Below are 18,862 nucleotides of genomic sequence, written 5' to 3'. Positions count from 1 at the left end.
TCATGACCTCAGGGTTGTGAGATAGAGCCCCTCTTTAGGCTCTGTGCTGAGTGTGGAGCCTGCTTGAGTGTCTCTTTCCTCCTCTTCCTCTTTGCCTCTCCCCCACTCACATGCACGTGTGCACTCTCTCTCTAAAAAAACAAAAACCCACACAAAAAGCTCCGAAAAAACTTTAAAAAAGGACAAGGACAATTCTGGAGGCTACAAGAATCTCAGAAGAGAGACAAATCTGAATGCTACCCAGAGAATGAGAATCTCCTGTCTCCTGCCTACTGAACTCAGGTACAGAAAGGTGCCTGATGTGCTCCTGACTTAGGACACCTATGTGGGCTTTGGGCCACAGAGCCCTGGATGCTGATTTCAGAACCCATAAAAGAGAATCAAAGTTAGGAGTAGAGGGCCAGGTGAGAGGTGGGTTGGACATGTACTGGCGGTTGTAATTAAGCCGAGCCAGGACTAGGAACTGGAAGTGATAGTGGGGGAAGTTACTCAGGACAGGACTCTGAGGTGGCCATTAAATGTGGTATTCCTTAGCCTGCTCTCTTTCTTTTTAAAGCCTGGGCTTTGAAGTCACAGATTTATGGCAGGCCAAGCCAAGATGGGTCTGGAAGTCACATGACAGATGGTTTTCAAACTGAGTTCCTTAGAATCCTAAGGAGTTCCTCAGAATTGGTAGGAACTCTGCCACACGGTGTCCTCCAACTCCCAACATGGCTTCTTTTTTCTACTTGATGAACAGATGTACAAGATTTCACTGGAAAAAAAAAAAAGGATTCTACACTAAAATAATACTAACAAAATTTAAAAACCATAGCTCTAGTAAACTTCTGATGGGGAAACTTGCCCAGGGTCGCCCTCTAGTCTTTTACCCCTTAGACCAGGCCTGTCCCCACAGCACACTCGCAGGCTCCATAGAGTATACAGTAGAAGACCCTCTGTGGAAGTATGGCTTCAATGCTGCAACAAAAATGGCCAAGAGAGGAGCCACATGGGGGAGGGCCACTCTTAACAGAATGAATGACCCCAAGACCCAGAACTTCAGCCCCCGAGAGGCAGTGTGAAGCTGCCTTGGCTCTAATGTCAAAAGCCCTCATGATTCTAGTCTGTTCTTACCTTCAGGTAAATGTAGGGACCTGACCTGGGAGGCAGGGCCCTAAGGGATTCCAGGCTGCCCCACCACTTCCTGGGCCATAGCTTTCTCTTTAAGGAAGGCAACTGGGGGGGTAGGGGGAGTCACCTGGGTGGCTCAGTGGGTTGAGCCTCCGACTTCGGCTCAGGTCATGATCTCATGGCCCTTGTGAGTTCAAGCCCCATGTCGGACTCTGTGCTGACAGCTCAGAGCCTGGAGCCTTCATATTCTGGGTCTCCCTCTCTCTCTCTGCCTTCTCCCGCTCATGCTGTCTCTCTCTGTCTCTCAAAAATAAATAAAACATTTTAAAAAATTAAAAAAAAAAAAGGAAGGCAGCTGGGCACAGTCACTCAGCTCCTAGACTGTGGGCCCTCGAGAGCAGGACATGTCATCTCCATCGTGTGCTGCATCCTCCTCAGCCCAAGTGACACAGGACACAAGGTGAGGCATAGAGCTGAAACTCAGGAATCCTTAACTTCACAGAAAATATTTTTTATTGATTAAAAAAAATTTTTTTGAGAGAGAGACAGAAAGTGAGTGGGGAAGGGGCAGAGAGAGAGGGAGACACAGAATCCGAAGCAGGCTCCAGGCTCTGAGCTGTCAGCACAGAGTCCAACACGGCACTTGAACTCACAGGCTGTGAGATCATGACCTGACCCGAAGTCGGAGGCTCAACTGACTGAGCCACCCAGGCACCCCTATTGATTTTTTTTTTAAACAAGGCTTCAGGGGTGCCTGGGTGGCTCAGTCAGTTAAGTGTCTGACTTCGACTCAGGTCATGATCTCAAGGTTCATGGGTTTGAGCTCTGCATCAGGCTCTGTGCTAACAGCTCAGAGCCTAGAGTCTGTGTTTCCCTCTCTGCCTCTCCCCCACTAGTGCTCTGTCTCTTTTTCTCTCTTAAAAATAAATACTAAAACAAATTTTTTATTTATTTTTTTTTTAATTTTTTTTTCAACGTTTATTTATTTTTGGGACAGAGAGAGACAGAGCATGAACGGGGGAGGGGCAGAGAGAGAGGGAGACACAGAATCGGAAACAGGCTCCAGGCTCTGAGCCATCAGCCCAGAGCCTGATGCGGGGCTCGAACTCACGGACTGTGAGATCGTGACCTGGCTGAAGTCGGATGCTTAACCGACTGCGCCACCCAGGCGCCCCTAAAACAAATTTTTTAAACAAGACTTCAATCAAGTGGCTCTCCTGAATCCCCCCCCCCCCATACAAACTGTGACCTTCCACAGCAGTGGTTGACTTTGTATACTATATGTAGTGAAACTTCCTTCTCCCTCCTGTTTTCTTTCATGGGTTGGCTTCTCTGGTGGTAGAAATTTCTATACTCTGGAGAGAGTGGGCTCTGGGTATTCCCATTTATTCTCCCAACATTTTTCTTCCTCTGAGCAGTCCAACGGGTGAGGGTATCCCAAGGCCAACAGGGCTGCTTATCAATGCATAAGAATGTGAGAGCATATGCTTGTCCAGGAAACAGGTGGAAAATTCAACCATAAGTGAATGACCATCGATGGATTGCACTGAGGGGAAGACTGAATCCCCAGTTCAGAGGTCTTAACCTCTCTTTGCCATGGAACATCCAGAACATCAGTGATCAGAACTTTTATATATATTCAATTGGGGTGGGGCCCTGTATTCACCCTCTTCCTCTGGGTCTCAAGGGACAGGATGATGGCCAAAGACCACAGACCACAAACCCAGGCGCCTGCTGTTCTTACCTCCCTGCAATGACCAAGATCTGAGAAACTGTTCTCATCCCCAGGTCTCCGACTGACCCCCTCATGCTTTACAACCCGAGCCCCTCCAGACCCCCCACCTCCTTCAGAGTCCAAAGGCCACTTCTGAAGCCCTCCATACCCCCAAGTAATTCCCACTAATCCCTGGTTGTCCTGGTCCCTGGTCCTGTGGGGAGGCAGCCAGCTTTGTGACTTCACAAAAGGCCATCTTGTGACAAGTTTGGACCAGATGAAGCAGGAGCTAGACAGAGGGGCTCCCCCCAGAAACACCATGTGACTTTTCATGGAGAGACACCCCTACCTCTGAGGGAATGAAGAGGAACTGCCTCATGGTAAGAGCCCAGGACATCTTCTACACTTAGAAACACCTTTCCTTAATGACTTCAACTCCCAGACCTAACTGGATATTCCTGGCTACCCTGGCAATATGTCTCAGAGGTCCAGGCCCATTGCAGCAAGGTTTAGGGAGGGGCAGGAGGTGGTGGTTACTTCAAGTGGTGGTGGTGACGGTGGGTCTCTGGCCTCTGAATGGGAAGTCAGATGAGCCTCCTTCCATTACACAAAGCTAATCTTCTCTAGGCTTTTCAAAGTAAAAAGACTGATAGATGTTTTATGTGACCTGAGTCTTCATCAGGGTCTGCCCCTGTGGTCTCCAGAGTACCTTCAAATAGGTCAGGACTGAGATCCCTGAATTCTATAGAAAGGTTTCATGGCCACAAACAGGTATTGTCAAAAATCCAAGGTCTTTTCTCTCCAATTCTGACTCCACTGTTGTTTCTCCTGGAAGAACTTATGATTCCAGGAACGTGAGGCAAAAGAGGCTGGGGGTGCTTTCTCTTTACCTTCCTTGCACCTGTTCCTCACCCTCTTACCTGGAGCATAGTCTCTGGAAAGGGCAGGCCACAGGGGTCAGCAGGGATGCTAACTGGCAGCCAGGCTGTCATCTGATAGGTAGTGCAGGTACCTGGAAGGCAGAGTTTGGCCCTCTTCATGCTGCAGCCCTTGTTTGTGATGGGCAGGTTCACTGTGAGGGTAGCCCAGGGTATATCTATGGCCACCCCCTCTGCCCTCTACTTTGTGACATCACCATCCTGCCAGAGGATCCAGAGAAAGAAGCAAGTGTGCTCTGGGCAAGGATTCTAGATACAGGCTTTATCCCAGCAGCTAGGCAGGGTGGATAGGCTGGTTTGGGAAGGTGACATGTCTGGCTTTACATCTAAGGGGCTCCTTGGCCTTGACTACTTTCACCTTTGATCAGTGGTAGCTCTTAAAGCTCTTAAAGCATCTGGAGGCCTAGGAACAGATCTTCTTAAACCACCCTCTGACCCATGCAATTTTCAGTTCTGGGGTGGGACAGAGAGGTGGACAGGTGATCCCCCCCAGGGTGGTTCCTCTGCTACTTCCCAGCACTTTTGAAAATATGCCCCAGGATTTTTTTCTGGTGAGGAGCTCATTTCTCATTTAAATGAGGAAAACCTGAGCTCTGCCAGCAGATAGTCCTGGGGGCAAAGAGAAACCAGCTGAAGAACTTAAACAGGGACAGCATTAGACCAAGAATAATCAAAATAGGAATAGTCATCACTTCTCTAACACTTACTGTGTGGTAGGCCTCAAGCCGAGTATTTTACATGCATTATCACATTTAATCCTCAATGCTAGAAAGAAGATGTATTTCTACTTTCCAGCAAAAGAAACTGAAGCTCGGGAGGCGGAGTGATTAGGCCAAGGTTCCACAGCTGGTAAATGGGAGCACCAGTATTAGGATGCAGGTCTATTTTCTTCCCAGGCTGGACTCCACTGCTGACCCATCTCCATCTGCAAACTCTTCCCAGTAAAGAGGAAAAACTATTTTCTTATTCTTGACCACAACCAATGGGGTTAAAGAGAGAAGGGTAGATGGGAAGAATTTGAGCCTAATAGCACTCACATCATCAGCTTGTGGCTAAAGGAGCCTTGACTGCTTTGCCTGTCTAATGAAACCCTTTGGGAGGCAGCTGTTCTTATTTGCTTCTAACTATTTTGCAGATGATTTAAGAGAGGCTCTGGGGACCACATGCAGGGAGTCCTTGGGGTCCAGGGCTGAGCAGTGGTTCTGAGGTGGTGTTGCCAGATAAAATATAAGATGACCAGTTCACTTTTTAAAAATGTTTATTTATTTATTTTGCTAAGAGAGTAAGATAATGCTTGCGAGAGAGGCAGAGAGAGAGGGAGAGAGAAAATCCCAAGCAGGCTGCACACTGTAAGTGCAGAGCCTGACACGGGGCTCAGTCCCGTGAACCGTGAGATCATGACATAAGCCAAAATCAAGAGTCAGATGCCGTACCTACTGAGCCACCCAGGTGCCCCAGGATGACCAGCTCACTTTTAATTTCAGATGAAAAATATATAAAAAAATACAAGTATGTCCTAAAGATTGCATGGGGCTCTTCCGGAGGCTCTTCGGTCTTGTTGAGACCCTGGTAGGTGGGAGCTGGGGGGGTGGGAGGGTTGGGGGGGATGGTCTGCTTCATTTCCTACTTGAGCCTCAGGCCCCTCTATGAAGTTGAACCTGTGGGAATAGGAGGCACAGACTGACTTCTGGAGACCACAGCTACTGTGGCCACTGGACAAGGTGGGGCTCAAACTCTGTGGAGTCTCATTTTCTCCCTCTGCAAAACAAGAGTGGTGGATGTGGATGCTGTCATATAGGAGTGGTTTTTTGCACACCTCATGGGCAATGGTGGTAAGTGTTCTATTTTCCTAGGGGGCTGCCAAGGTTCCCAGGCAGGAGGAGGGCACCAAATGAATGACTGGAATTCCCTCTTTGTCCAGACTGGGGCCCTCAGGGCCTCATAGCCCTAAGCTACTCCATGGTGGCTCCTGTGGCACTTGGACACTTGCGGAAGCAGTCTTGTTCAGCCAACAGTGGAGCGGGGGTTGATGTGGGATAGCTGGCCTGATCTTCTGGTCCCAAGGAGTTGTAGGAGGAGACCCAGGAACTGTGGGCACCAGTGTGGGAATGCGCTGGTGAGAACACCCGGATCTGGTGAGCCTGGAAGTAGGTGACTGGAAAGAAGGGGTGGCAGAGAGGGGTGGAACATCCTGAGGCCCAGAGGACTTGGTGCTATTGATTTTCCTACTCCAGTACATGGGCATGCTTAGGGGTAAGGGCAGGTAGAACATATCCAACTCTGTAGCCCTTGGTGTTGGGGCCAGGGATGGGCTGCTCTTGACCTTTATATGCCACCAGGCAGCCCTGTAAGCATGACTTTTGGATGGTGCCTGCTGTTTCTGAGGCACACCATAGGGAGGGGTTCAGCACAGGCACAGCAGGGGAGGACAGTCCAGAGATGTTCTTCCAAAGAGGCCAAGGAATCTCTTTCCAGTGATTCATGGACAATGTGCCGAACCAAACCAGGTGTGTGGGCCTGGACTATCTGTGGATTTATGCTTGTATGTGCTTAGATGTCAAAATGTTGTCTGTGAGGCCTGGTGCCAATGCACAGGTGTGCATGCTTGTGTATCTGGCACACGTTCCTGTGCTGTGATGTATCAGTGAATATGCTTGGAATGCATCTGCAGCCTGGAAACAAGGGTGCCGTCTCCTCCCCTTCCCAGAGTGGCAGTCTGGGAGTGCCATCAATTGTGTGGCTGTGTGTGTGTTGGCAGGGGTAGGGAGGCTGCAGGCATTGTGGAGCAAAGGTTCTAGAGAGGACCACTCTACAGGCCATGCATAGCTCCTGCTCTGCTTCTCCAGCCTCCTGGGTCCTGGCTTTTCCTATTTTTAATTACAAAAAATTTTTAAGATGAAATTTATTGTCAAATTGGTTTCATACAACACCCAGTGCTCATTCCAACAGGTGCCCTCCTCAATGCCCATCACCTACCCCCCTCCCTCCCACCCCCCATCAACCTTCAGTTTATTCTCAGTTTTTAAGAGCCTCTTATGGTCTGGCTCTCTCCCTCTCTAACTTTTTTTTCCTCCCCCTCCCCCATGGTCTTCTGGTAAGTTTCTCAGGATCCACATAAGAGTGAAAACATACGGTATCTGTCTTTCTCTGTATGACTTATTTCACTTAGCATAACACTCTCCAGTTCCATCCACATTGCTACAAAAGGCCATATTTCATTCTTTCTCATTGCCAAGTAGTACTCCATTGTGTATATAAACCACAATTTCTTTATCCATTCATCAGTTGATGGACATTTAGGCTCTTTCCGTAATTTGGCTATTGTTGAAAGTGCTGCTATAAACATTGGGGTCCAAGTGCCCCTATGCATCAGCACTCCTGTATCCCTTGGGTAAATTCCTAGCAGTGCTATTGCTGGGTCATAGGGTAGTTCTATTTTTAATTTTTTGAGGAACCTCCATGCTGTTTTCCAGAGCATCTGCACCAGTTTGCATTCCCACCAGCAGTGCAAGAGGGTTCCCGTTTCTCCACATCCTCGCCAGCATCTATAGTCTCCTGATTTGTTCATTTTAGCTACTCTTACTGGCGTGAGGTGGTATCTCAGTGTGGTTTTGACTTGCATTTATTTCCCTGATGAGGAGTGACGTTGAGCATCTTCTCATGTGCCTGTTGGCCATCTGGATGTCTTCTTTAGAGAAGTGTCTATTCATGTTCTCTGCCCATTTCTTCACTGGATTATTTGTTTTTCGGGTGTGGAGTTTGGTGAGCTCTTTATAGATTTTGGATACTAGCCCTTTGTCCGATATGTCACTTGCAAATATCTTTTCCCATTCTGTCGGTTGCCTTTTAGTTTTGCTGATTGTTTCCTTTGCTTTGCAGAAGCTTTTTATTTCATGAGGTCCCAGTAGTTCATTTTTGCTTTTAATTCCCTTGCCTTTGGAGATGTGTCGAGTAAGAAATTGCTGTGGCTGAGGTCAGAGAGGTTTTTCCTGCTTTCTCCTTTAGGGTTTTGATGGTTTCCTGTCTCACATTTAGGTCCTTTATCCATTTTGAGTTTTATTTTTGTGAATGGTATAAGAAAATGGTCTAGTTTCATTCTTCTGCATGTTGCTGCCCAGTTCTCCCAGCACCATTTGTTAAAAAGACTGTCTTTTTTCCATTGGATATTTTTTCCTGCTTTGTCAAATATTAGTTGGCCATACTTTTGTGGGTTCAATTCTGGAGTCTCTATTCTATTCCATTGGTCTATGTGTCTGTTTTTGTGCCAGGTCCTGGCTTTTCCAAAGTCCTTCTGTGATGCTCTTCAATCCCATCATTGACCCTGAGCCCCATTCTGAGTTTCTGAAGGGGAGCAGTGCCATCTGGTGGCAGACTGAGGCTGCACCAGGAGCAGGTAAGTGGGACCCTGGGTTCCCACAAGGGCTCTTTCAGGTTCCCAGCCAGTGGCGAAATCACAGCTGTGTTACCTAGACCATGGACAGAGGGAGGGTACTCATGCATTTTGGTTTTGTGGCTCAGGGAGGCACAGTAAGGAAGTCAGCTCAAGGAGTGCTGGAGGATAGGTATAGGAAAGCTGTGAGTGCAGCCTCTGGACCCACAAATCTGATCCCCGTTCCTTGGGCCACTTCTCTGGGCTCAGATTTCTCATCTGTATAGGTGGCTAACTGTATCTACCCTGTGGGGTAGTAGTGAAGGTTAAATGAAAAAGTGTGGGTTAAACACTTGGCTCAGAACTGAGCCTGCTGTAAAGTCAAAGGAAATGGTAGTGGCCATTACTAACATAGGCAAAGTTCCAAAAGCACAAAGAAGTGAGCTGTGCCGTCATTGCAGGTAAAAGGGTTGCAGAGAGGTGACAAGTCTGGTTCTGCCACCCCACAGTCTAGAATTTTGTGTCTGAACAGCTGCTCCAAGTTACATAGTTAAATGAGGAGGGAGGTCTCTTTTCTGGAAAAAGGGGAATGGAATCAAGAGATCCAGCATCCAGGCTCTGGTCAGCTTCTTACTAGTTGTGGAACCTGAGTATAGCAGCAGGCAGGTTTGCTGGGTTCTTGATCCCCCTGTGAAAGTGTTGGCTGTGAGGACTGCATAGAAATGCATAAAAACTTGTTCAGTTCTCCTGGAGAGAGAAAAGCTGGGTAGGGTCTTATCAGGGAGAGATTTTGCTCAGCTGTGGAATCACATATATTTTTCATATCCCTAAAAAGGGATACCTGAGTCAGAGGCAAGAATCGTTCTGGTTCCATTGCTAATTGGGTGTGGGATGCTAGGTAAGTCATTTCACTCTCTCTGGGCCTTACTTTTCCCAGCTGCAAAATAAAGGAATTAAATTAGATGACCCTGCCTTAATATATGGCCTTTTAATTTTTTCCTTTTCTCTGCCTCATATGACACCTAGGATAAATACTGATCCCACAGGTTAAGTCTTGAACAGAAAGGAAGACAAAACCAGTGTCTTCTGTTTCATGAATGCTGCGCTTTCTGATAAGCTTGTAGGAAATATTTTCCTAGATAATGGTATACTCTAGGTATAATAGGGCAAATGAGAGAATAAAACAGAAGCTCACTCCAGTCACACAAGGCAGAATAAGGTTACTGAGAAGGTGTCAAGCGGTCGTAGCGTACGCCAGCTAGTGTGGATTTGGTGCCTCACTATGCGCTTCCGCCTTCCGAAGCAGCCAATGAGTACGCAGCAGTTCGCATCCAGGAGGAAAAACTATAAATCCCAGAAGTCAATGCGCCGGGAGGAAGGACTCAAACGCCAATCAAGACTGATGGGCCCCGCCCCTAGAAGAGGAACTTCATTTCCCAGGCGGCCCCGGGCTCTTCGATTTTTTTCTTGCCTCGCGCTGGCGTTTTCCTTCCGCCCCCTTCCAGCGAGCCTCGCGCCAAGTCGGAACGCGCGCGCGCGCGGCACGTAGCGCGCGAGTGACGCATAATATGTGGGCCGCTCTGGAGCTGTGGTCGCGCTGTGTGTGAGTGAGGGAGAGTGAGTGCGGGACCTGAGGCGGTGTGTGTGAACTGTGGCCGCTGGCGGGGTCAGGGGGGAGCGGCGGAGCCGCCCGGGAAGGTGAGTGGGGGAAGGAGGGAGACGGATCTCTGGGAGGGCCGAGAGGAGACAGGGCGCGTGGTCAAGGCGGGAGGGAGAGTGGGCGCCGGGCTGGGGGAGGGGCGGCACCTGCCTGGGCCGCCGGCGAGGAGGGGGCGGGCCGGGCCGCCGGGGAGGCTGGGTCTGGGGCCTGACAGGACTTTTCCTTCTTCAGATTCTTGGCTCGGGGGCGGGGCCTCCACGTTCTTCTCTCAGTCCGCAAAAGAAGCTTCCCGAGAGTAACTCTTCCGCCCGGAGTGGGGGGCAGGGGTGTGCTTGCCCCTGCCTGGAGGAGGGGTGCCTCCCCTTCCCCTCGTTAACCTTTTTCTTCTTAGTCTTCCCATTTTCCGTTCCGTACGGGCTGGGGGGCTCCATCTTCCTTGCCGTACGGCGGCCCCCTTCCCTGGCTGTGTCTCCGCCTCCAGCTCCAGTCACCTGGGCGGGCTCTCCCCTCCCTCGGCCTCGTGCCACCTCCCTTTGCACCCGCCCGGCTCTCTGACCGGGCGAGGGGGGCGGAGCTTTCCGGGCACTCCTCCCACCCCTATGGTGCAGGGGAGGGATGGAGGGAGAGGTGTGTAGGTCCTACTGCGGGGAACCAAACCTCGGAGTGCCCGCCTAGCTTCCCGGGAGCCTATTTCCGGGGGTTATAGTCGTTTTCAACTAGGGTGACAGGCATTTGCTCAACTCTTCTCTTCCTAGACGGTTTCCGTCTCACTTCCTCTTACTGTAGTGCTAGCTCTTGGGTTTCGAATTTGAAGAATAATTTTGGAGTGTGGGTAATGGTTCTTTTTGAGTCCCAAATGAATCGTCTTTGTCCATGTCCCATTGGCCTTAGTTTTTCTTTACTCAGTCTTTTCAGCGAAGCCTTTTAATTAGTATACACGTTTAATTATTAGCATCATCTTCCTGTTCTAAACACTTTGTTAATGTACAGAGCGAGGAGTTCATTGGCAATGTCCTGTAATTTTCTTTTTCCGGTGTACTGAACTTTACCTTTAAGGTTTATAAAAGCTTGTATATTAAGACTCTTTAGGAATTGATTTCGTATTTTTTTTCTTGATGCTGTCAAGATTTTTGTACATAGCAGTATTATCTATTTGAGTGGTGATACATTTTTGGATGTTGAGATAATACAGAAATTGGGGAATATAAAGGACGTAATTTTATGCTCAAAATCCCTTGAGTAGTTGCTGAGTGCAGTGTTCTGTTGTACAGTTAAATTTAGTAGAGGAAGAAACTGGTAGAATGAACCACAAGATAGTTTGGAGTGAATGAAGTTGGGTTTATTATCAATTTCCTTATGTTAATTTTGTCATTGTTATGGATGCCGAATAGAAAATTGTTATATGTGATCTTGTCATTCTTATTATTGGGTAAATTTTACTTGAATCTTCAAACTTTATTTAAAAAATAAGAATGCTTTGAGACATTTGTTTCACGATTTTAGCCTTACAAGATCTGTCCTTAACATGGACTTTATTTTAGGCTTTGGTATAGTTTCTGCCAGGTAGGCCATTAAGTATTGTGTATTTGGGGAGGACAGATTTTATGATTTAAAAAATTACAAAAGGTTACAAAATAGTGGAAAAATGGTAGAGCTAGGTTAACAACCTATACTGAAAAATGTTTTTCCTTTCATTATCTCTCAGAAAATTTGTTACCTTCACAAAAGTAGTAGATATTATCTGGTGCTTGTGTGTTTTTCCAGAGATCTTTTATTCCAGGGTAAGGTGCGTGTACATGAGTGTGTACACACACACACACTTTGCTTTTCTCATTTGACACATACTTAAGAGTTGGTTCAAATTAGTAAAGGAAATGCTTATTTTTTTCAACTTAAAAAAATTTTTTTTTAATGTTTATTCATTTTTGAGAGAGACAGAGACAGAATGCGAGTGGGTTAGGGGCAGAGAGAGAGGAAGACACAGAAGCAGAAGCAGGCTCCAGGCTTTGAGCTGTCAGCACAGAGCCCGATGCGGGGCTCGAACTCACGAGCTGTAAGATCATGACCTGAGCCGAAGTTGGACGCTCAACCGTCTGAGCCACCCAGGCGCCCCTTTTTTTCAACTTTTATGGAAAATTTTAAACGATTGTTTATCCATTCCAATTCAATGATTGTTAATATCTTGTTATATTTTCTCTATAGGTGTGGTGTATATTTCTTATTTTGTGGAACCATTTGGAAGTTAGTTGCAGACACATCATCTCTAAATACTTTAGCAGGCAACCTTTAGGTTTAGGACATTCCGCATATTTTTTGTGGGCCTTTATTTCATTGCATGGACGGTATTACCATTTAGCCTTCAGAACAACCACTTCCACTTCACAGATAAGGACATTGATATTTGGAGAAGTTAAATAACTTGACCCAAGATCTCACGGGTATATTTGCAGAGTTGGCATATGAATGCTTGAAATCCTTTTCTACCAAAGTACCAATTGATTGGTCGTTGGGACTTCTCTGAGCCCCTTTTATTATCTGTAAAAAAAAAAAAAAAAGGGTAGGGTTGTTGTGAAAATTCAGAATAACATTAGAAACTAGCCAAATGTCTGTCCCATATTAATATTCAGTAATTGGTAGCTATTGTGTCACTATTGGATAGGCCGTAAATTCTGTGTACCACTTAAAGAGCTCACTTTAAAACGTGGTGAATTGAGTAATGTACCTTCACTGTCCTGTGCATAACAAGATGACTGCACCTTTAACATTTTATGTTAATGGTCTTTCATTGATAATAAAGTAAATTATCATTGATATTTTCAAAAATTATTTTTAATGCTTATTTATTTTTGAGAGGTGGGGGAAGGGCAGAGATAGGGAGACACAGAATCCAAAGTAGATCTCAGGCTGTCAGCGTAGAGCCCTATGTGGGGCTCGAACTCACCCAACTGTGAGATCATGGCTTGAGCCAAAGTTGGGCACACAATCAACTGAGCCACCTAGGCACCCCAATATTAATTTAGTCAATTACAAGTTTAAGTTTTGCCTGGGCAAGTGAAAGTTATTCCCCACATTACAGTTATTCATAAACATAATTAAATGGAAGTTTTGAAAACGATGCCAAAAGAATGTATGTGTTTCTTAATTGAACTCTAAAATTTTAGTATTTCAGTGCCCTTGATTTTACCTTTTTCTTCTTAAACTTTTTATTTTTTAAAAAAATTTTAAATGTTTATTTATTTTTGAAGAAGCGACAGAGTGTGAGTGGAGGAGGGGTAGAAAGGGAGACACAATCCTAAGCAGGCTCCAGGCTCCGAGCTGTCAGCACAGTGCCTGATGTGGGGCTCCAACTCGCGAGCTGTGAGATCATGACCTGAGCTGAAGTTGGACCCCCAACTGACGGAGCCATCCAGGCCCCCCATTAGTTTTATTTTTTTTTTAAATGTTTATTTATTTTTAAGAGAGGAGATTGAGTGTGAGGCAGGGAAGGGCAGAGAGGGAGGGAGACAGAGGATCTGAAGTGGGGTTCTGTGTTGAGAGTAGACAGCCTGATGTGGGGCTCGAACTCTTGAACCACAAGATCATGACCTGAGCCGAAGCCAGAGGCTTAACGACTGAGCCACCCAGGTGCCCCTTGAGTTAACCTTTATTAAACATAATATTTTCCTTAAACTTTGCCTTTATATGTTCTATGTTGATCTCTTAAGTTATCCAAGAGGCATTTCCTCCTGATTTTTTTCCCACTTAAAAAAACATGTGGTCAAATTCACATACCATAAATTGACCACTGACCATTTTATAGCGTTCAATTCAGTGGTATTTAGTAGACTAACAATGTTGTGCAACCATTACAATGTCTTTTAGTTTCAAGATGTTTTCATCACCCCATTTCCATTAGACAGTACTCCATATGTTCCCCCAATCCCAAGCCCCTGGCAACCAGTAGGCAAGTTTCTGATAAATTTACCTATTCTGGATGTTTTGTGTAAATAGAATCATAAAATATATAACCTTTTGTGTCTGGCTTCTCTCACTCAGTGTATTTTCAATTTTTTTTTAAAAGTTTTACTTATTTATTTGGAAGGAGGATGGAGAGAGAGAGCGAGAAATCCCCAAATCCCAAACAGGCTCCACACCATCAGCGTGGAGCCTGATGCAGGGCTCGATCACATGAACTGTGAGATCATAACCTGAACTGAAATCAAGAGTTGGATGCTTAACCCACTGAGCCACTCAGGTGCCCTGAATATTTTCAGTTTTCTTTCACAGCTCTAACATATATCAGTACTTCATTTCTTTCTGTGGCTGAGTAATATTGCATTGTATAAATGTAACCACATTGTGTTTATCCACTCATTTTTCGATAAACATCTTTTGGCTATTGTTTCCACCTTTTGGCTGTTGTGAATATGCTAACTTTGAACATTTGTGTACAAATACTTCTTTGAGTATCTTTTTCAGTTCTTTTGTGCATATAACCTTAGTGTGGAATTGCTGGGTCATATGGTAATTCTGTGTTGAACTTTTTAAAAAGTTTTTGAGGAGGCACCAAACTTTTCCATAGTTGTTATGCCATTTTATGTTACCACCAACAGTGTGCTTTCCATTTTCTCCACATCCATGCCAATGATCATTATTTTCTTCTTTTTAATGTTTATTTTGATAGAGAGCATCTGTGTGTGAGCGGGAGGGGTAGAGAGAGAGAGAATCTCAAGAAGCTGACAGCACAGAGCCTAATGCGGGGCTCGATCACATGAACTGGGAGAATAATGACCTGTGTCGAAATCAAGAGTTGGACACTTATCTTACTGAACCACCCAGGCACCCTTATGATCATTATGTTCTGATTTTTTGATTCTAGTCATTTTAGTTGATGTAAGTGGTATCTTATTGTGGTTTTGATATTCATTTCTTTGATGAATATAGATCATCTTATGATATAGACCATCTTTTGGAGAAGTGCCCATTCAGGTTCTCTGCCCTTTTTTTAAGTCAGGTTTTTGTTGTTGATGTTGTTGAATTGTTTTTTATATATCCTGGATACTAGATCCTTATCAGATATGATTTGCAAATATTTTCTCCCATTTCATGGATTGTGTTTTCATTTTTCTTGATAACGTCACTTGATGCACAAAAGTTTTAAACATTGAAGTCCAGTTTATGTGTGTGTTCTTTTGTTGCTTATGCTTTTGGTGTCATAAATAAAAATCCTTTGCCAATTAGATTTACCCTTATGTGTACCTCTAAGAGTTTTATAGTTTAAGTTTCCACATTTAAGTCTTTGATCCATTTTGAGTTAATTATTGTATGTGGTATGAGTCAAGGCCTCAGCCTCATTCTTTTGTATGTGGATATCCAGTTGTTTCAGCACCATTAGTCTTTTTAATAATGATCTATTGGTCTTTCAATAAATTCTTTCCCTATTGAATGGTCTGGCATACTTGTTGAAAATTAGTTGATTATAAATGTGAATTTTTATTTCTGGACTCTTGGTTCTGTTGCATTGGTGTATATGTCTATCTTAATGCCAGTACCACACTATTTTGATCACTGTAGCTTTGTAGTAAGTTTTGAAATAAGTGTGGGGGGTGTCTGGGTGGCTCAGTTGGTTCAGCATCTGATTCTTGATTTCGGCTCAGGTCATGATCCCAGGGTTGTGGGATCGAGCCCTTCATTGGGCTCTGTGCTGAGCATGGAGCCTGCTTAGGATTCTCTCGCTCTCGCTCTCGCTCTCGCTCTCTCTCTCAGATTACAATAAGTAAATGAAATCTGAATCGTGAATCCTCCAATTTTGTTCTTTTAAAGATAGTTTTAGTTATCAGTGTTTCCATTTTTGCAAAAAAATGTCATTAAGATTTTGATGTGGATTGCACTATTGACCATTTCGGAGAGTATTGCTTTCTTAACAGTATTAAATCTTCTAATAACGTGAACATAAGGTGTCTTTTCATGTATTTAAGTCTTCTCTAATTTATTCCAGCAATATGTTGTAGTTTTCAGTGTATAAATCTTGTGCTTTTTGGAGTTAAACTTACTCCTTAATATTTTGTTATTTTTGGTACTATTATAAATGAAACTTAAAAAATGTTTATTCATTTTTGAGAGAAAGAAAGCAAGTGGGGGAGGGCAGAGAGAGTGGGACAGAGGATCCCAAAGCGGGCTCCATGCTAACAGCAGAGAGCCCGATGTGGGGCTGTAACTCATGAGTCACAAGATCATGACCTGAGCTGAAATCAGATGCTTAACTCACTGAGCCACCCAGGTGCCCCAAGAGGGAATTTGGCTTGATTCCATGACTCTGGGATCATGACCTGACTGAAATGACTGAAATGAAGTGTCAGATGCTCAGCTGAGTCAACCTAGGCGCCCCAAAATTATTTTCTAAATTTCATATTTGGATTGTTTGTTGCTGGGATGTAGCAGTACAACTGATTCTTTGTGTTGATCTTGTACTCTGTAACTTTCCTAAAATTTGTTAATTAGCGTTTTTTTTTGTGAATTCTCTAGGATTTTCTATATATAGATTATGTTACCTGTGAGTAAGGATAGTTTTACTTCTTTTCCAACTTGGATGCTTTTTCTTTCTTTTTCTTGTTTAACTGCTCTGGCTAGAACTCCAGTACAGTGTTTAATATAAGTGTGAAAGCAGGCATCCTTGTCTTTTTTTGTGATTTTTAGGGAGAAAGCTTTCATTCTCACTGTTGAGTGTAATGTTACCTGTGGGTTTTTTTTTTTTTAAGTTTATTTATTTTGAGGGAGAGTGTGAGTGGGGGAGGGGCAGAGAAAGAGAGGGAGAGACCGTGAGAATCTCAAGAATCCCTGTCCACGCAGAGCCAGACATGGAGTTCAAACTCATGAACCATGAGATCATGACCTGAGCTGAAATCAAGAGTCGAATGCTTAACTGACTGAGCCACCCAGGTGCCCTTCTGTGGGTTTTTTAAATACCCTTTACCATGTTGAGGAAGTTCTTTTCTGTTCCCAGTTTGAGTTTGTTTACTTTTTCTTTTTTCACAAAAGGGTAATGGATTTTATCAGATGTTTTTTCTCCGTTAATCAGATAAGCATGCTTTCTTTTTCTTCATCCTATTAATATATTACATTGATTTTTGTATGTTGAACCACTTTTGCATTCCTAGGATAAATCCCACGTGGTCGTGATCTATAATTCTGTTAACGTGTTGCTGTGTTCAGCTTGCTAGTATTTTGTTGAGGGTTTTTGCATCTGTATTGATGAAAGATATTTGTAGTTTTCTTGTGATGGCTTCATATGGTTTTGGCATAAGGGTAATGCTGGCTTCATGGAATAGATTAGCAAGTGTCCTTTCTCTTCTATGTTGTGAAAGGATTTGAGGATTGATGTTAATTTTCTTTGAATGTTTATTAGAGTTCACCAGGAAAGCCATCTTTTTCTTAACACTTTTGGGATGTGTCTTAAGAGATTAATTTTGATGTTACTGCTTTGCCCAGTTTCTAGATCTTCATCATAAAATTTTACTGTCTAAAAAACTTGGCTTAAATTATTGTGCCCCCCCCCAACTCCTAGTGCTAGTATTCCTCAAGATTGTGAAGGTCCTGAAAAAACAAGAAACAACTCAAAAACTCTTGTAGACCAGAGTACACTAGGGAGACACGACAACTAAGTGCCACATGGTATCCTGGATGAGATCTTGGAACAGAAAAAGGACATGGATGGAAAACCTGGTGAAATCTGAATTAAGTTGAGTTTATTTAATGATAAAGTATCAATGTTGGGTCTTTCTTTCTTTCTTTCTTTCTTTCTTTCTTTCTTTCTTTCTTTCTCTTTCTTTTCTTTCTTTTCCTTCCTTCCTTCCTTCCTTCCTTCCTTCCAGCACGAACCAGGGAGAGGAAGAGAGAGAATCTTAAGCAGTCGCCATGCTTAGTGTGGAGCCCAAAGTGGGGCTTAATACCACAACCTGGGATCATGACCTGAGCTGAAATCAAGAGTCAGATGCTCAACCAGCTGAACCACCAGGTGCCCCTCACACTTATTTCAAAACTTACTACAAAGCTACAGTGATTAAAACACTGTGCTACTGGCATTAAGATATATATGCCAATGCATAGAACTGAGAGTCCCTGATGCTTAACCAGTTGAACCACACACATGCCCCTCAATGTTGGGTTTCTTAATTTTGATATTGTGCTGCTATAAACTATTATGGTGCATTAGGGGAAACTGAACTGGATGAGGGGTATATTTGAATTCTCTCTACTACCTTTGCAATTTTTTTATAAATCTAAAATCATTCCAAATACAGTTATTTTAAAAAATGCATAGTCCATGGTGACTGAAAAATACAACCTGGGTTTTCTCAAGTTAAAATCAGAGGTCTGTATTAGTCACACCTGCAGTATTTCCTTTTTTGTGACTCTGGCTAGAGAGGCTAAAAATGTGGATTCTTGGGGCTTCCTGGGTGGCTCAGGCAGTTAAGCTTCTGACTTGAACTCAGGTCATGATCTCATGGTTTGTGAGATCAAGTCCCGTTTTGGGCTCTGTGCTCACAGCCTGGAGCCTGCTTGGGATTCTCTCTCTCCCTTCCTCTGCCCCTCATCTGTTCACGCTCTCTCTCAAGAAAAAATAAAAAAGTTAAAACAATAAAAATGTGATTCTTCTCTCCAGAAAAGAAGACTTTAAAAAATTTTTATTTGGAAATAGTCTCCTTTGGTGACATGAATCACAATGTACTGTTAGAAGTGCCTCTACTTTATTAAAACACGAATATTTACATTTCATTTTATTTTTAAAGTTTTTTTTTTTAATTTATTTAAGTAATCTCTGCACCCAATGTGGGGCTTGAACTCATGACCCTGAAATCAAGATGCGCATGCTCCTCTGACTGAGCAAGCCAGGTGCTCCACAAATATTTACATTCTAGACATTTGGTGGTATTTTTCACATGTATTTCCTTTGGTCTTATGGTAGATATCTTTAGAAGAGTTAATAATTCTAGATCAGATAGTAATCCCTTTCTAGTGTTAAAGTGTTGTTTTTTTTTTTTTAATTTTTTTTTTTTTTAACGTTTATTTATTTTTGAGACAGAGAGAGCATG

At 44.0% G+C, this 18,862-nt stretch overlaps 1 protein-coding gene across 6 annotated transcripts in view; it reads left to right on the top strand.

The window, feature by feature from the left end:
• The first annotated feature begins 9,650 nt into the window (after positions 1-9,650).
• Positions 9,651-18,862, top strand: part of DCAF1 (DDB1 and CUL4 associated factor 1) — an 83,334-nt gene continuing 74,122 nt past the window's right edge. For all 6 annotated transcript variants that reach the window (XR_006965391.1, XR_006965390.1, XR_006965389.1 and 3 more), the window contains exon 1: positions 9,651-9,829. The gene's annotated coding sequence lies outside the window, so the exon portion shown is untranslated. The remainder of the gene's footprint in view (positions 9,830-18,862) is intronic.

The sequence above is a fragment of the Lynx rufus genome, unplaced genomic scaffold, assembly GCF_022079265.1.
Source record: "Lynx rufus isolate CCGP_SWC_20201006 ecotype Redwood Valley unplaced genomic scaffold, mLynRuf1.p SCAF_4, whole genome shotgun sequence".
NCBI classification, from domain to species: domain Eukaryota; kingdom Metazoa; phylum Chordata; class Mammalia; order Carnivora; family Felidae; genus Lynx; species Lynx rufus.
The sequence above is the reverse complement of the archived record's forward strand: the minus strand, read 5'-3'. Positions and strand labels throughout refer to the sequence as shown.